The sequence below is a fragment of the Ornithodoros turicata genome, chromosome 6 (genome assembly GCF_037126465.1).
Source record: "Ornithodoros turicata isolate Travis chromosome 6, ASM3712646v1, whole genome shotgun sequence".
NCBI classification, from domain to species: domain Eukaryota; kingdom Metazoa; phylum Arthropoda; class Arachnida; order Ixodida; family Argasidae; genus Ornithodoros; species Ornithodoros turicata.
In genome coordinates this window covers 11,292,108-11,310,523 of record NC_088206.1, presented here as the reverse complement: position 1 = coordinate 11,310,523, position 18,416 = coordinate 11,292,108, and the positions used below count along the sequence as shown (strand labels likewise).

Sequence of the window (18,416 nt, the reverse complement as noted above, 5' to 3'; positions counted from 1 at the left end):
CTTCACTATAATTACGTAACTTCAACTACAACTTTTCAAGATATATATATATATATATATATGTTTATAAGTCGCAAACGTCGCCACACCAGCATTGGACAGCTGTTTCGGCCTTATTGGGCCTGACGAGAGGACATGACGGGAGGACATCACGTTCCACGTGACCTTCCGACGCCACTCGCTCAAACGTCGCCCACCTACGCATTGCTGATGAAGGCCCAATAAGGCCGAAACAGCTGTCCAATGCTGGTGTGGCGACGTTTGGGACTTATAAACATATGTTCAACGTGCAGCCAAAGAGCCTATGCTATTTTTTTTCACTATATATATATATATATATATATATATATATATATATATGCATATATATATAGATACTCATTGAACGATGCGACAGCACCAGAGGACACGTGTTTCGCCGTGTTTGCGGCTCGTCGGCCCTGGGCCCAGGGCCGACGAGCCGCAAACACGGCGAAACACGTGTCCTCTGGTGCTGTCGCATCGTTCAATGAGTATCTGTTTCTCTACGTGCAGCCATAGAAGCCATTTTAATCTGTAAGTTTGAATTTCAAACACGTCTAGCATCATTTACTTATTATTTTTTTAATGGCTTTTACCCCCTCTTTACATATATATATATATATATATATATATTTCTTTTCTTTTTTTTTCGTACTCCCTACTCCTTCGTTGTCTGCCTCTAATTTTTTTTTTTTTTTCGCAACTACCTATTTAATTTTGCGGTCGCCGGAACACATTTCTTTCAGCGTATATACATATATATCGCGGGAAAAGAGCCGTACGGAGTCCTCTCTCGAAACGTGAGGTCGCATATGCAGTGAGGTGCTTTTGAACTGCACATACCGTCGTGAGTATACATCTTCGCAAAAGGCTCACTAAATAACGTACAAATCTTATTGCCCTCCTCATAACCATTACATTCTTTTTTGTCTTTTGAGGGAGGCGTCACACGCTACTTGATATCGTACGAAGATGAGGTAATGCATCAACAGCACGAGTACCACGTAAAGGTGAGCTCGCATAATGTATACCAGTCCTCCTGCCCATGTAGCCGCAGAAGACGCTCGCTTTTGTTGACTGAGTACGTACTATCCCATCATTTTAGGAGTGAATCTTCGAAAGAACGAAAAATGTTGTGGCCTCCGTATATGAAGTTTGTGATGGATGGACGCTGCAGAAGAGTCTAAACAAGCGACGTCCCTGGAAAGTGAGATTGGATGGATAACGAGAATATACTGTATGAAGAACGAGGAGCGTTTTGTGTCTCAGCGTAAGAAGCTGCTGGACTAGGAAGTGCTCTGCGTCAGTAAACGTTGCTAGAGATGAGCGCGGATAACAGTGGCGGTATCCGCACCGCACAGGAGCCGCGCGTGTAAGATCCGCGTCCGCATCCACGCCGATACTGAGTAGGCCGCACATCCCTGGTCACTACCATTTGGAGGGGGGGAAAATCTACATGAAAGTTACGTTATAAACGTCTACAGGTTTTCCCGCCGATTTTAATCCAAGTGCCAGCTAAGTTAATCCATGTGCCATGCAAACTTTATGGGGCATGGATTAATTTAGCTGGCACTTGGATTAAAATCGCCGGGAAAACCTGTAGAAATATCCGCGCGCACCGCCGCGGGGTTCGGCTTTGTCCACATTGTGTCCGCGCGGGTTTCGTTATATTTCTATCCGCAAACCAGGACGTTGCGTGAACATCCGCGCGGATCCGGGAACAGTTCTATAAACGTCACCTTTCACTGCAGAGTTTCACTCTACAAGTGTGATCGTATCGAGTGTGTATCTTTTTTTTTTTTTTCATTCCGTGTCAGCGCCGCGAAGCAACTGTGTCTATGAGGGGCGTACAGATGTGGACAGATGTTGAGAGGACAGCAGGAAGGGGTGGGGGACAGGGGGGGGTTAGTATGCGTCATAGGCCGACTTCAGCTATCGCATGTTAAGGTAACGGTTCATGAAGTTTCTGCAAAACCGCCCTCGGTGGCTCAGTCGGTAGCGTGCTCGCAGAATGATCCCAAGGTGGCGGGATCGAACCTGGCCGAGGACGCCAGCAACTTGGTGGCAGGGTACGAGTTGCTTTCACACGCAGTCTTCGGCGAAGAAGTGCCGCAAGGAAGCGGCCGGTGTGCCGTGTGTCGAGATTTGGGCGCACGTTAAAGAACCCTCACGTGGGCAAAATTAATCCACAGTCAATTAATCCGACACAACTAATCCGACCACTGCGGCGTCGCTCACGATCACAGGTGTCTCGCGACGTAAAGCCACAACTTATTATTATTAGGTTGTGGCAAAAAAACAACAACAAAAAAAAAAAAACAGCACTTACACATCATTTGTATCCCTTGCTCATTATTACCGGACTTTTTAAAACGTAGAGCGTTCTTTCGCATTGACGAGGTAACTAATCATTAACATTAAATAAATAACTAATAATAGCAATTACGACAATAACTAATCAATAACAATTATGACAGTAGACGCCTGAGGCCTTTTGTTCCGAGTGTATATGGTACTTCTAAAAAAATTACCGCCGTGCCTGCTGTACCGGCTTCTTGCCGGCTCACGCGGTTCGCACGAAACTGTGTCGGCTGTATGTATGTATATCCGAAGAATCCGTTTCGAAACGCACACATTTCTTCCGGAGCGGAGACTTCGGATAAAGCGATAATTCGAAAAAAAAAGAGCGATTTCGTTATAACGAGGATGTGCTATATGTCCGGCAGAACATTTCTGCCGAGGAATAGCTCAGCTTTCTGGCCTAGTGTAATATGTGGAGAGCTATAGGTATGATACTTAGTAAGTCTATACAGTGTAACGTCGGATCGCACCAATTTGCAGTTTGCTATCATAATGCAGAAATGAGAACAATGCAGGAATCACTTAGTTGTGGCGTGCGAGTCTCTATATCCAGGGTGCTTTTGTTTCGAAGTTGAACGCCCTACCAAACAGCTGTAAACTTGTCTCGGGGTATTCTATGCGTGGTGCAATTGTAAGGTGTAAAGTGTGGGGAATGAAGCTGCCACCACATAATCCACCTTTCTTTTTCTTTTTTGCAATATCGTACCTTCCACGTAGCGCATCTTCTCCAGGAGCGGGTATATACGAGGTGTTCAAAATTAAGCTTCCACGAGCGCTACGCAAACACAGCGATGACAGGAAACCGGATGATACCTTTACGCTACTTGTGTAAGAAACAGGTGCCGCTAATTATGTAGCACCTGTTTCTTACTCAAGGAACAGAAAATTAGCAGCCAGTTTTCTTTTGTTCGCCTATTTATAAAGTGCTATTGAAAGCTTAATTTTGAACACCCTGTATACGGGTATTTCAAACACTGAGGTACAAAAGGGAGTGGGACGCACAGTTAGAGATACGATCACTGAGTAGCTAAGTATGCGATACAAGAATTTATCCCGCGCTTGCAACGGTAAAACAATAATATACCTACAAAGGAACAAAAAAAGGGTCCTCGATAGATAACAAAAATGAAGTTTGACCAAGCACGCCAGCAGTAGGTGTCACCGTGTCAGTGACAAGTTCCTGCTATATTGGTATTCCAGAATACAAAACTGTAAAATAAAAAAATATAATAGTACAATAAAAGTAAATAATACTAATAATACGTAAATATAATAAAGCAAAAGAACAAGTGCTATACAATAAAGAAACGTCCAATGGGGAGGCTGTAACGAAAGTACCTCTTAACTTGATTTTTAAGTACTGTATAACACTCTTCGTCATTGTTATTTCCCTATCTTACGTCATTCCACGATTACTGTTAGGGAAGTGATTCCCTAATTTGGAACCAACGTAGCAAAAGGAGTAAAGACGCGCAGCTCGTTCTGCACCGACGTAAAGACCACAAAAAGTCACCATCAAAGAGAAAATAAAAGCATGCACTCGAATTATACACTGTTTAGTCCATCGTGGCCACGTTGTTTGCGGGACGTTGCCCTGTTTTCGCGATCGTCATTCGCATCTCATTAGCCCAGTTTCCACTGAGAACTGTTTTCATTTGCTCTCTAATATAGGGACTCCGCAACCAATTTACTGCGCCACGTTGGCTCCTTGTTCGTGCTGGTGAATGGCTTCGTGTCACGCCGCCCAGGAGTTCTTTCCGCTTGTATACGCGGCGGGTCTCTGCACCGATTACGTTTCACCGACCCGAAGAGCCGTGAAACGTATAGTCTTCGTAGCTCTGATTAGTGCAAGTTACCTATGGGAGGGCTATTTGCCGTGTTCGGCGAGTAACCCTAATAACGCCTTCTCGTAATTCTCCAATTGCAGTTAAATGCGAGGGAGAAAAGGCAGCAGCTCTCTTGTTCTGCGCTCCTTTGTGTCTTTGCGACAAAAATTACCTTGCAAATGTACCGGGTTTTTCTTTTTACCTTTTTTTGTACCGAAAACCGCCACGGTATCAGCACACACACACACAAACAAACAAACAAACAAACAAAAGAACAGATGTCGTTACGCCGCACTTCTATCTTTCATAAATAAAAGTTCATTAGTGCAGATTAATGAAGATAAAGCTCCGTGAGATTATTAGTGCGGCTCCAAACAGCTCAAGGCCTACACACGTGGTGCATCCCTCAAAACAATAAAACAACCACTAAACTACCAACACAATGAAAGTAAAATAAAAGGACAATTTAAAAAAAAAACAATTGAATACAAGACAATGAAAATCAAGCACTGCCAGCCGAAAGCAAACGCTTAGACATTTTCAGAGAGGGCGCAAAAATGTCCTGTTGCGGATCAGAATAACGATTATACAGCCGCATTGAATTCTAGTCAAGGGATTCCGATGAAAACATTCAGGCGCATAATGTTTGCTGTATGCATGCACATAGATGAACAAACTCAGATGTTTTGAGGCGCTGTCCATGTACTGACCGTTCCACGTCGTATTAAATTTTCCTACAACAACTCAGATGGTGCGAACGAGCTGATGTATTGTAGAAAGAGAACATTCCCTCGAGTTTGAGGACAGATACAAAAAAACCCTTTGACCCCGACTCTTTGACGTTGTGAAAGTGCTGGCGAATGGCCGGCGATTCATCGTCGGGGTGCACAGCGCTCACTCATCATCTTCGTTAAGAGCATATAGCAGAGCTCTCGTCTTTTTCGACGTTTTTTTTTTCTTTTTCCGTTTTCTTTCTTCTGTACTATAGACCTGGAGCAGATTGTCCCGGAGTGAGCGGGCTCACATCTCAATTTTTTCTCTCCTATCAACATCATCATCAGATGCAAAACAACCAGGACGACACAATAGACCTCTCCCCGTTTGTAAACAAATGACGTCATTGTGTTCGACAGCGCCCCCAATTTGGTAGAGTTGAACTACGCTCGAAGCTAGGGGCGGACAAGATAGCGCCCGAAAGCCACGGTCTTGAGGGGATTAGGGTGGTCCTTGAAAGGGGAGGCGACCTTCGGTCCTACTTTTCTTTCAATAGAAGGCAGCGAACAAGTGCCCATTCGTGGAACCCAACCCTCCCCTTCCGATTTGTTTCGGTTTCAGTCTGTCTACGAACGTCATAATGACGTTTCTCGGGTAGAAGTCTATTCATCGTATCCGTATCTTTGCGCAACTAAATCAAAATCGGCTGCTGGGCCTATCACTTGTTCCAAGATATTAGCACCCTGGAGCCCTGTCCTGTACGTCGCTTACAACAAAAGAAGCGAAATCTGGCAATCTTTGAATGTTTTAGTCACAGCTCGTTTGGAACGCACACGCTGTTTCTTCGCGAGCGGCTTGGATACACGCGGGAGTTATACGGGTGGTCCTATTTGCAGGTACCGCGTCGTCACGCCGCTTCACTTTTAACATCTTTTTTTTTTTTTTTTTTTTTTTTTTTCTCCTTTCTGTGACACGCAAGCAAGCAGTGCTCTGTCTGCCTATTTTTAGCTGCCGCGTTCCGACAGTCCTGCGGCGACAACCACCGCATCACTCTCATTTTCCTATTTATTTTCCTCTCGTTCGAGCATTCCAAGGTTCCGCTGTAAATGCTAGCGACAGCCAAAATTCTTAAATTACTCGTACCCTCCCTCTCTTTTTCTTTTTTTTTCCTTTTTCATTTGGTTTTACGTTTTTACAAAACTATATTTCTTGGCAGGACGGATCTCGCGGGGCACCAACCGACAGGCTCAAAGCCCGCGATGACCAACGGCATGGCCGCGAGCGGGTCTCGCTCGTTGGTCGTAGCCAAGGTCGTGCTGAAGACTGGGAGGTGGTGGGTTCGAATCCTCCCACCGGCTGTGCTCTCTGAGGTTTTCCCTGGGTTTTCCGATGACTTTCCGGACGAATGTCGGCACAGTTCCCCCTGAAGTCGACCCAGGACGCATACTAACCCCGCTGTCCCCTACACCTTCCTGTTGTCCTCTCTCCATCTGTCCACATCTGTGCAGTTGCTTCGCGGCGCTAACACTGAATTAAGGGTAACAAAGCCCGCGGTGCTCCGCACGGACGCAATCGTTATCGATATTCCTTTTTCGTATCTGCGGATCGTGATCGAAAGGCGTTCGCGATAACGTTTCCGAAAACATGATAAGCCAATTACAATCGGATGATAAGCCACTGACATCACATTTCATCGTTTGTTTGTTTGTAAGAAAAAAACGAGGAAAAAAAACATTGGTGTTCTTGGATTTGACAGGATCCGTTACGGTATTACCTTTGTAGAGTATAAATACTTTCGACCTACTCTGCTTCTTAACTACTTCTACTTCTTTAGTGCTGTACTACTTTACTGTACCTTCCACTCCGCCGTGTCACTTTTGTCAGTTATTCTCTGAACCTTTTTTCTTTTTTTCTTTTCTTTCAGTATATGCCGTTTTGATGCTGATGTATTTGTTGCCGAAAATCTTATCTGCGCTGTGGGCTGTTCAAATAAAGAAATATAAGAGTATATACATGTACTAGGACACATCCGTTATAGTTGCAAGAATGGCCCCTATCACAACGTTCCGCTAACGTACTTGGTGTTTTTTCTTAGTTTTTCTTTTTTTTTACAGGTACTGTAAAGCAGTAGACAAGCATGATATGCCGGTGATGTGACTAGAGACTTTGTTGCTTCTAAATACCATATGCGGAACCATACAACCGACAACGCGCTACAAATATTTTTAATTTGCCATGAAAGCTGCGGCGTAGTGGAGCGGTGCGACGCCTGGTGTCAAACAACCCCCTGTACAGCGGGCAACACTGAAAATTGGTATTACACACTATTACATTGGAACTTCGTTATTTTAGTAACCATACTATTAGTTTTCCTGTTTACCTATGCATTCTGAAACCCCAGTTTAACCTGTTAACCCCTGTTTTTGCGAAGTAACCCAGTGCTGCCGCTGTTCGATGGGGGCTCTCCCTACTTCTCTGCTGCGCCTGCGCGCTCCTTTTGTTCGTGGCCTCTTTCGAATGAACAAACTCTCTCTGTGAACATCTGTGAACAAACAAGTCCCGACGCTGTCTGGCTTCTTGAACGTCTGACACATTTTTTTCAAAGGCTCAGCATTTCATTTCAGTTCGCTTATCCGTTTACCCTCAGACGTGGATCGTTGTGTGGATTGCAGGGGCGGATTTTATGGTGCATTGTGTTGGATTGTTATGTCTGCCCAGTGTTATACGCATGCAATGTGGTTGCCGCCGTATGTGTCAGAAGTACGGATTCATTTCGAATACCTGGTACAGTGTTGCCCGTAATCTTTAATTGTAATTTTCTAATTAACTGCACCGTCGATTGGAATGAAACTTGCACAGTTTTTGTTCTGGTGGCTTGGACTATCGAATAGCCACACTAAATGACATTTGATCGGTGCTGCTTTACAATACCTTTAAAGAGAAATATAAATAGATGGGGTCAAAAGCCACATAAGACCGGCCACTCCAGCACGCACAGTTTGACGGATTTCGCTACCGTGCTTCCAGAAGGATGCCTGTTCCACTAGAGTCCTGTGGAAGGAGATCACAGAGGGGAATAGAGCTTGGTCACTAGGTGGCTGACCGACGTACCATACAGTCGAAGCGACTATTTCAATTTATGGTTATACGACAGTTCGTTTTTTTTTTCTTAATTACGCGTGAACACCGCGGAGCAACTGTGGTTATGAGAGGCGTACAGACGAGTACAGAAGGAGACAGCTTAGCAGAGTGGTGTGGGATGTGGCAGGTTAGTACGCGTGCTGGGCCGACTTCACTGGAGACTGTAACAACGCCTGCATGGTAAATATGCCGTAAATCCTAAAAGAAAACCCGAGACATGACAGATAGTGCATTGACGGATTCGATCCCACTACCCTTTTGTGTCTAGGATTACATAAAAAGCTATGAGCACCGGGTGGAAACTGCTCCGGCTGCTGACTTTGCTTCTGTTTCATTCCACAGCGGACTTTTCTTATTATTTTTTTATTATTTATTTATTTTTTTGCGCCTTCGTAACGGTTTCGATGTTTCCTTCGTACCAACACTCGGTTCGAAACATTTGCATTCCACCGCCGTTCTTCCACGAAAACTGTTCCTCCAAGAAGAACAGGAAGTTTCGAGTCACCAAAGTAAAGAGGATGCAGTTTCGAATGGCTAATTCGATTACTTGTTCCATTCTCGTGCCACCACCTCTCCGCACACCCACAACTTCAGAACGCCCCTCTCATCCAACGCACACACACCGAACAAAACAACAACTTTGATTTTCCTGCGTCAACAAACCCCATTGCCTCCCATTTCTCTCCTCCCCGTCTTCCCTCATCTTCTCCTTCCTTGATCAGCGCCCCTAGCGTCGAGCGCTGTCCCCATAGAATGCCCGCGCTGCAGCAGCAGCAGCGGCGAGCGAGCGAGCGAGCCGACCGACAACGCGCTGGTGTGCGGCGGCAGGCGGCCAGAAGTCCATGGAAGAGCACAAGACAATCACTACCTTCTGACGCCATGGATGTTCACGATGCCTCATCGTACCCATCAAACGCAGCAGGAGAAGTGGTCACATAGCCGGGAAATCGGGGCTAGCCGCGACCGTCCGGTAAGGCTTCCATTATTCCACGATATCGACGGGTTTCTTTTCGCGTTTTTTTCCCCTTCCGCCTCAAGGTGGTGGTGGCATGGAGTGCCGGGGTCTTCGCTCGGCGTGTGGCGGCCGGGTCAGTTCTATAGCGCGCGGTCTGCTGGGTGTAACGGTAAACGGCTGGTGTTCGCGTTTGTGAGGATTGTATATGTTCTCTTTTTTGGGGGCACACGAATAGCTCGGAAGTGTGAGATGCGAAAGTCGCTGCATGCACCTCGTGAAATTATGTGGCTGTAGGGGTAGCGATCTGTTCGAGTTGGCGCTAATTATGCAGCTTTTCACGGAAAACCTTAAAGCTCGTACTGTTGAGGGAAGGACCTTCAGCACGAGAGTCACCAATATCTTTCTGCCACAGTCTCAGTTCGAAATATCGGCGGCACTTGTCCTCAGGTTCTTCCCTAAACATTTCCTCGTCGGTTTTCTGGATTTTCTACATTTGGAGTTCATACTGTATGTTAGCGTGACGTCTATCTCGAGCTCTTCGTATATACTGACCGATGCTGAGAGAAGAAAAATGTTTGTGCTGCTAGTTACGGGAGCTACTGGATCGCGTGTCTGTTCTGTACGTCCGAAAATCCGATATTCGTTTGCACCTGCAACGGTGGGATGAGCGAATATACGTTTCTTCTCGAACGTTTCTTCTGCACGCATGTGCGATGTAAATTTGAGTATTTTTATGAGATGCATGTTTTTTCTTTCTCTCGTTCTCATTTACAAATCGCGGGATATGACCGTACTTGAGAACGTGCCAGTGTGTGTGGTCCATGGTGTGAATGCGTGTCCCGGATGTTTATCTCTCGTTGCCTTGCATATACTTTGGTGCACACGCCCCAGTGTTCATTTGTGTGATACAGTATATCGTCATTATAACGAAATCGCTTTTTTTTAATTATTGCTTTGTTCGAAGTCTAACCCTATTTTGACCGAAATGCACGCGTTTCGAGACTGATTATTCCTAGTGTCATGTCAGCCAATTCCGCTTAGTGCGACGGGGAAGCCGTTGAAAGCCCGTACGGCAAATCTAGCTTACGCCTTTTCTCTCTCCCTTTATACATATAAATTAAAAGGCTGTCAAAGCACTCATCTACAAGGTTTCTGTGCTTGCCGGAATACTTTTTCCAAGGCCTCCGAACATATTGTCTCACTTTTATCGAATTGTCGTTTATAACGAATTTTTTTACCAGTCCGGTTGACTTCGTTATAACGAGCGTTTGCTGTTTACTGTCGACTATGTAAGGAAAACCTTCGTGATCGAATGTTTGCGTTATTTCGCGTCTGCAATCAAATTAGAACGTGATTAAAAAATACGGTTTATACATTTCTTTCCGGTGCTTAGGAACTTCACAGAAAATTGAAATTTTGAAATAGGAATTTTGTGTCACAAGCGTATATCATGATGCAAGTTGAAGTTCATTTTATAGTTGAGGTGAAACAGATAAATGTGGAGTTTTTCGTCAGGAGTGGCTACTTCAGTACGTGTAGTCTGGGAAACATGGACACGGCGGGAGGGGGGGGGGCAACTTGTACAGCAAACGTCGCGAAACTCCAGACCAAAGGTCAAACAAATCGCAAGACAAAGGAAGGGTCAATATCTGAAAGGACAGGAATGATTTTACAGCTCTCTAGAAGGATGTCTTCTAGAACTCGTGCAAATACATGCACGTCTTGGTATGCTACCTGAACTAGTTTGCAGTCTTCTTAAAGGACCGTTAGAACTTCTCTGTGCTGGATAGTGAATTAAATCTTTGTCTGTCTCGAAAATACAATGCTTGTCGGTTTACATGCGAGAAGCAATCTGCGTAGGTTAGTACAGTTGATTGATTGCATCAACAGGGTGACAGCTATTTTTTGTATCCTGTTTTCGTATCCTCACTAATAATCATTGCATCGATTGCATCATTTAGGCCTGTCATTGCTGAAGTTCGTAAAGATAAGATAAGGGCGCCTATTGGAGTAACAGAAAGCGCGAAGTAGACGGAAACAAATATTTTTTTGACGCCTCAGACATATCTTTATTGCAAAGATAATGGAATATACAGCAGTGTAATAAGCTAGAAGGTGTACAACGCTAACACACACGAAGTGTTGGGTTTCGGGATAACAACGCGTGCGTGCTCACACGTGAATTTTTTTAATTCCGTGTTAGCGCCCCGAAGCAATTGTGGCTATGAGCGGATGAGTACAGATGTGGACAGATGGAGAGAGGACAGCAGGAAGGAGTGGGGTGACAGGGGGGTTAGTATGCGTCCTGGACCGGCTTCAGGGGGAACCGTGCCGATATTCGTCTGGAAAGTCTTCGGAAAACCCAGGGAAAACCTCAGACAGCACAGCCGGTGGTAGGAGGATTCGAACCCACCACCTCCCAGTCTTCAGCACGACCTTGGCTACCAGAAACGAGCGGGACGCCTTAACCCCGCGCTCGGCCATCTCTCCAGACGAATCTCGGCACAGTTCCCCCTGAAGTCGGCCCAGGACACAACCTAACCCCCCCAGTCTCCCACTCCTTTCTGGTGTCCTCTCTCATTCTGTCCACATCTGTACGCCGCTTATAGACTCAGTTACTCCGCGGCGCTAACAAAAAAAGCACCCAACGTGGGAGCTAAATTTGCTTTTGACTCTCTTCCGGGAACACGTCATCTGTGACGCCCTCGCAGGAGATCACGTATGATCCGTCCAACATAACGCAACAGCATAACTCCTTTTGATTCCTCGGATTATGTGGTTGATGCCAGCTTTCCAAACTTCAGAGAAAACCCGCTAAATTAATAAGGTGGACACTTCCCATATATTGCGTGGGAATGCACAGGAGTGATCGGCATCACGATTCGGATGACTTGAGACGACCCTAAATGACCCGGGACCCATATTTAATTTTAGTGAGTATTAACATTCAATTATCTGCGTACACAACTGGATGCAGATTTTCTGTTTTGTCTAATCTGAGTTCATCTGTTGTTTTTTTGTTTTTGTTTTTTCGAATCTAAGGCTACGTCTGTACATCTGTCACGGTCACAGAACTAGGACATGTCACAGATTGTTCGGTACATGAAGACATTTTTATTTTATTTACCCTTTATTTATTTTTATCCATCTATCCCCAACGCCATTACTACATATAACGTATTTTATTTACGAATTATGCCTAAGATCTTCTGTATGACCTGACAAAATACAATACGTTATACTGATTACACATATCACAATAAAAAAGAAACAAACGACTGGTAATAATTTGTAATACGATATTGATTCCACTATACAAATAACTGTCCACAACATTCAGCATCCTTCTTACAGGGTGACACAGGAACGTCACTTCACATCGAACACCATAATTACGGCTCGTCTATTAGTTGGACCCTGCTTGTTCGTTTTTATGCTTTGGGTTTTTTGCTTGGGGTTGGTTTTTTCTATTTTCTTTTCTGTTCACGTGTTCTGGAGTAGTCTCATAACTCCATACTTTTTATTTTCCAATCAATCAATCAATCCACTCTTTATATATACCGGGTGTTTCAGTTAAATCCCCGGGCTAAATAATTCGCGAACGGGTGCACCAATCTACGAGCTTTCTTTTTTACAAGTATCTGTCCGATACCGCCTACAAGCTGCACACCGTGTGAATTAGTGGGAGGCGCTCATTATTAAAATAAAAATGCAAATGAGTTAAGTAAAAAAGCGTAACTTCTAAAGCAGGGCGCTGTCGGCATTAAAATGGGTACTACCCCTTTTGGGACCTTCAGTGGACACCTTTTAGAGAAAAATCTGCCACCGAAGCGGGTCATTTGTTGCAGTAATTAATTGGTTTCGGTTTACGTATTTTTGTCGGGGCTTGTCGCTGCGAAGCCCAAAAGGACGCTCTTTCACTCCCTTATCCATCAATGAATTACGTCCTTGCACCAATGAATTACACCAATAAATTACACCAATGAAATACGCCCTATTGCGCTTCGCCGCGACCAGCCGCGAAAAAAATACGTAAACCGAAACCAATTAATTACTGCAACAAATGACCCGCTTCGGTGGCAGATTTTTCTCTAAAAGGTGTCCACTGAAGTTCCCAAAAGGGGTAGTACCCATTTTAATGCCGACAGCGCCCTGCTTTAGAAGTTACGCTTTTTTACTTAACTCATTTGCATTTTTATTTTAATAATGAGCGCCTCCCACTAATTCACACGGTGTGCAGCTTGTAGGTGGTATCAGACAGATACTTGTAAAAAAGAAAGCTCGTGGATTGGTGCACCCGTTCGCGAATTATTTAGCCCGGGGATTTAACTGAAACACCCTGTATAGGTGATGCATGATCCTTCCGTGAGTACAGTTCCTACGTTGCCTATACTTGGTCATTTGTGACCGAGCCCGAACCCGACAGGAAGCACTCCATAAACCGAGCTTCATAAAATCTTCGACGAGCTCGATAGTTCCATGAGGGTTTCCTCGATTCACTGACAGCGCTCTGAGTAGATATGTTGAAGGAGCGGCGATTCTATTAAAAGGTCATTAAAAAGGGGCCGCGCGTAAGTTCAGAAACATCGATTCGCCACGTATTAAGAAGACGCTCAAGAAGCGGGTGCCTATGTAGATCGAAGCAATTACGGAACGGTGCCTTGACCTTATGCAAAGTGCTCTCAAGTTTCAATTCTGGAAGACGTAGATACGTGTAGCCGTTCGAAGCTACACATTTCAACGGTGCCCAAGAGCATTTCAATTGTCGACTTGTTTCTCTTTTTCCTTTCTTTTGACACGCGTAGTTCGGGTGCAAAATAAAATCGCCTGTGGTACACTCTAAGGGAAAGAAAATGCCAATTTTACTATTTTTGGGGAGTAGTCGCATTGCAAAAAACTATTAGTCCCTCTGACTATAAGACTAAATGCACGAAAGTGTACGCAGAATTTAGGGGCTATTTTCAGTGCAGCTAAAAAAAGAGAAGAAACCCGTTAGGGCACACCATACAATAGAGGACGGTTCTACTTTCATTTATTTTCTTTCTTTGCGGAATAGCAAGCCGACGTCCCGTTTGGCTGACCTTTCCCCCGTTTTTTTTTCTCCTTTCGTCTAATAAATATATCCCCCCCGGGCTAATTCGCGAGCGGGTGCACCAATCGAAGAACTGTCTGTTTTTACAAGTATCTGTCCAATACCACCTACTAGCTGCGCACCGTGTGAATGAGTGGGAGGCGCTCATTATTTAAATACAAATTCAACTGAGTTTCATGAAAAAACAATTTCTAAAGCAGGGCGCGGTCGGCATTAAAACGGGTACTACCCCTTTTGGGACCTTCAGTGGACACCTTTTAGAGAAAAATCTGCCACCGAATGGATCAGTTGTTGCAGTAGTTATGTAATTGGTTTCGGTTTACATGTTTTTGTCGCGGCTGGTCGCGGCGAAGCGCAAAAGGACGTAATTCATTGGTGGATAAGGGAGTGGAAGAGCGTCCTTTTGCGCATCACCGCAACCAGCCGCGACAAAAATATGTAAACCGAAACCAATTAACTACTGCAACAACTGATCCGCTTCGGTGGCAGATTTTTCTCTAAAAGGTGCCCACTGAAGGCCCCAAAAGGGGTAGTACCTGTTTTAATGCCACCGCGCCCTGCTTTAGAAGTTATGTTTTTCACGAAACTCAGTTGAATTTGTATTTAAATAATGAGCGCCTCCCACTCATTCACACGGTGCGCAGCTTGTAGGTGGTATCGGACAGATACTTGTAAAACAGGAAGTTCTTCGATTGGTGCACCCGTTCGCGAATTATTTAGCCCGGGGATTTAACCGAAACACTCTGCGTACTGGGACAGTCACGCAATTATTGAAGTTGGTTCATGTGCGTAAGTGTTGCGTTATTGATTGTATTGATCGAAATTCGTTGGGATGACTTGCTCCAAATGAATAATGGTTTGCCACATCTGAATAATGCGCGATACATGACTTTACTCGCCGCGATGTCTCTTGTAGACGTTGTGTGTCATTGAACGAGTTTTATTCGTACGAAGTGTGGAACCGGTGTACGTGGTTATAGCTCCGGGTGTATGCCTCGAAATAAAGTGATTAAAATCCCCGCTGCAAAATAAACTACTGGAAATACACGTTATTTGGCTGTAAAATGCACAGTTGCGCGCGGGAAACTGCAAACACCGAACTTAGGCTAACTTGGACAGAAAAATACAAACACCAAAACTTTGACTAACCTCAAGGTGGTGTTCCGCCGTGTCTGCCCCGCTAAGCCTAACGACCGCCAAAAATTTGGCTTTCGTTCGCTAAAACGACTTGGACAGACATCCAAAAACCCGTGAGTTTGGGTGGTTAAATAGTGGTACCGTGTTTTTAAACACGGCATATACCATCTTACGAAGCCATCGAGCATTCTCCTTGAATTTCCTTAGTTTTCGAGAACGGGAATTTCCAGATCGGGGATTTCGCAACCGGGAAAATCGAGATCCACCCGTTAGCTCCCTGTAGCGCGATCGGACAAAGAGAAGAAGAAAAACTAGATATGTATGTCATAAAACTGATAAATGAAAATGTCGCTTTCGAGAGTCGCGAGTATTGGTTATTTAAGAGTAAGACAAACGGAGAGGAGAGACTGATAACAACGAAACTGAATAGAGATTTTACTGACAGTGACGGAGTGTCGTCTCTCTCTGCCAGAGAAAGCTCCTCCTTGGTTTTGGGCGTCAAGCTCAAGGACGAGGGGTAGCCGACGTTGCACTGTGCCTGGTCCCGCGATCGCTCTCTCGAGGAGCAATCGAGGGGCCTGGCACCATCACGGTTAGAAGAAAAGGTATATAAAAGGTATAATATATAATGAGGTCTAAAGTACCACATTTATACCTCATTACCGCTATCTATACCCAGTTTAAACCATGTGCAAGGTATAGATCACTGAGGCAGTGAGGCTATACCTTCCACCCACGGCAGCTGGGGTATAATAATGTACTTCTCTATTACGTTTATACCTTCAACGTTTTGTATACCTTCTCTTGCGCAACGTGTGGGATCACATTAATTTGTGGCGGGGACGATATCGCCTCAGTTAAATAGTAAGTTAATTTAATACAGTAGCATTGACAGAATGGTAGCATTCTAATTAGGTTGTATAGTGACATCTGGAAGCCCATTATTTTTTCCCAAAATAACTAGGTCCCATCATGCGACGACCTGGGGCGGCGTGCGAGCAACGACTGTGATCTGTTCGTGTCATGTTATCGTGAAAATAGCACAAGCACCCCGCGGAGAAATAAAAAATACTATGTAATTCCTGTCGGCTGTATTAATCTCACACATACGACTTATTCATCCCTTGCTTGATGATGATGATTGAAAGAAAAAAATGGGGATTGTAGCCCTCATCACGAGGGCCGGCTACCCCAGATCACCTAAGGAAAGGAAGCTTGGTAGCACATATATGACTTGTTTTCCTTACAGCTGATATTCGAAGAAAAAGATATGTCAGGAGCAGTAGAAATTATAGGATGACACAACCCCTGGGACACATAGTATACTCTTAAAACTGAACTTCACCGCAAAGCACGCTCCTAACCAACCATCACCTCTAATGATATCGTTATCTGCCCTGATTTTTTTTTTTAACGGGAGGCGTACGCCATTTTTGTGACACTTATGCCGTTCATAATTGTCACAGAAAAGGCGTACGCCTCCCGTTTTCAACAAATCAGGGCAGATAACGATATCATTCGAGGTTATGGTTGGCTAGGAGCAGTGTTGTACCCGCCAGGGATCGGAACCGAAACTGAACCCGAACCGAAAACCGGAAAAAACCGTTATTTTCTGACGAACCGGAACCGAACCGAACGATTTTTTTTGCTTGTCCTGAGCCGAACCGGAACTGAACCGCAAAAAATTGATACGGTTACCGGTTCGGGAATCGGTTCAGAGGTGAATTAATTGTACTACTGACCGACCTTTTTTTTTCTCTCCTGTACGGTTATCTCACGCCTTTCTCTTACAATCGTGTACGGTGAGCGTAAGCTTGCTTGCATGTAGCAAAATTACTGCCCGTGGACCGGTTAAACCGAGGCCGAAAAAAGTAACTGTTCCAATCCCTGTAAATGCCCCGACCGCTGACAGATTTTTTTTTTTGTCTGTGTATGTGCGGGGATGGGGTGGGGGGTTCTCCCTGAGCCGAACCCGAACCTAACCGATATACCTGAACCGGTTCAAGCTGATAATTTCGGTTCAGCGGAGCTAAACCCGAACCGAACCAATATGCCTGAACCCGAACCGTACCGAAAAAAATACCGGTTCCGATCCCTGGTACCCGCTACCCGAAAAAGGTAGCGCAATACCGATACGCGCTACCTGAGCAAAAAGTAACGAAATCCCGATATCGTTACACGTACCTAAAAGTAGCGGAATACCGCTACCGTTACCCGTAAAAAGTAACGCGATACTTCATGCGCTACTTTTTAGGAAAGGAACAAACAGTATCGTTGATGACGTACTTCAAACGTCTTAAAATAAAGCCATATCTCAAAATAATAAATCGACGTCCAATGGAGGTTACACGTAGGTTGCCTGAAGGCTAAAATTTTGAAAATCGTTTTTTTTACAGATTTACTAAAGCCTACTCGGTATCCTGCATATCTTTTTCTCTTCCTCTAAAGCAAATAAAGCACAAAGCAAGTCTACCGATAAAAGGCTCAGCAGCTTTGTCACAAAAAGAACTCGGATTGCCCGGAACGAGAAGTTAGTAAACATACCATGGTGTGCTTTTTCAAATTGGACGTTGACTTCCTTGACGCACAGATAAAGCTTTCCCACCGAGGCGCATAGTAGACATCTGAACACCAGCGGACAAGAAGGCAACTGTCAAGCACCTGAGCGTACGTGGTGCAATGTCATGTGGAATGTCATGACTCATAGCTAGCGAGGACGGCTCCAGAATGGAGTGACGTCAGTTTGCAGACAACTTCGACAACGCACCAAATCTTCAAGAAGGTTCATCCCAAATAGGGAACACGCAAGGTATATTTAAACAGGTAGCGAAACTCCCATAGGCCCCTGTGTCTTCAGAATGACGCCATGATTGAGACGGTCAGCGCCATCCATCCGTTGCGCGGACTACTACGATTGTAAATAAATGACGTCAGAGATGACGTCACTAGTATGAATAATAATTACTGCATAGTTAGCCATGCACGTTTACATTGGCCCACTTCACTTGCTCTGTATTCCTTTTTCCGCGCCCAGTCAACAATACCAGACGAGAACACAGAAAAATAAAGCATATCAGGTTTAATGAATCATATCAATTCCAAATACATACGGTTATCACAGACTCCAAACAGAAAGGCATCGTGATGACCATACAGAAATTAGGAAGGC

The 18,416-nt window shown here is 44.7% G+C and overlaps 2 protein-coding genes across 2 annotated transcripts in view; one reads left to right on the top strand and one right to left on the bottom strand.

Annotated features, from left to right (window-relative positions):
- LOC135399069 (phosphatidate cytidylyltransferase, mitochondrial-like) overlaps window positions 1-18,416 on the bottom strand; it is a 121,553-nt gene that overhangs the window by 66,270 nt on the left and 36,867 nt on the right. The gene's annotated exons all lie outside the window — the stretch shown is intronic.
- Window positions 8,815-18,416, top strand: part of LOC135399068 (heparan sulfate glucosamine 3-O-sulfotransferase 1-like) — a 48,068-nt gene continuing 38,466 nt past the window's right edge. The window contains exon 1 of the mRNA XM_064630741.1: window positions 8,815-9,033. The gene's annotated coding sequence lies outside the window, so the exon portion shown is untranslated. The remainder of the gene's footprint in view (window positions 9,034-18,416) is intronic.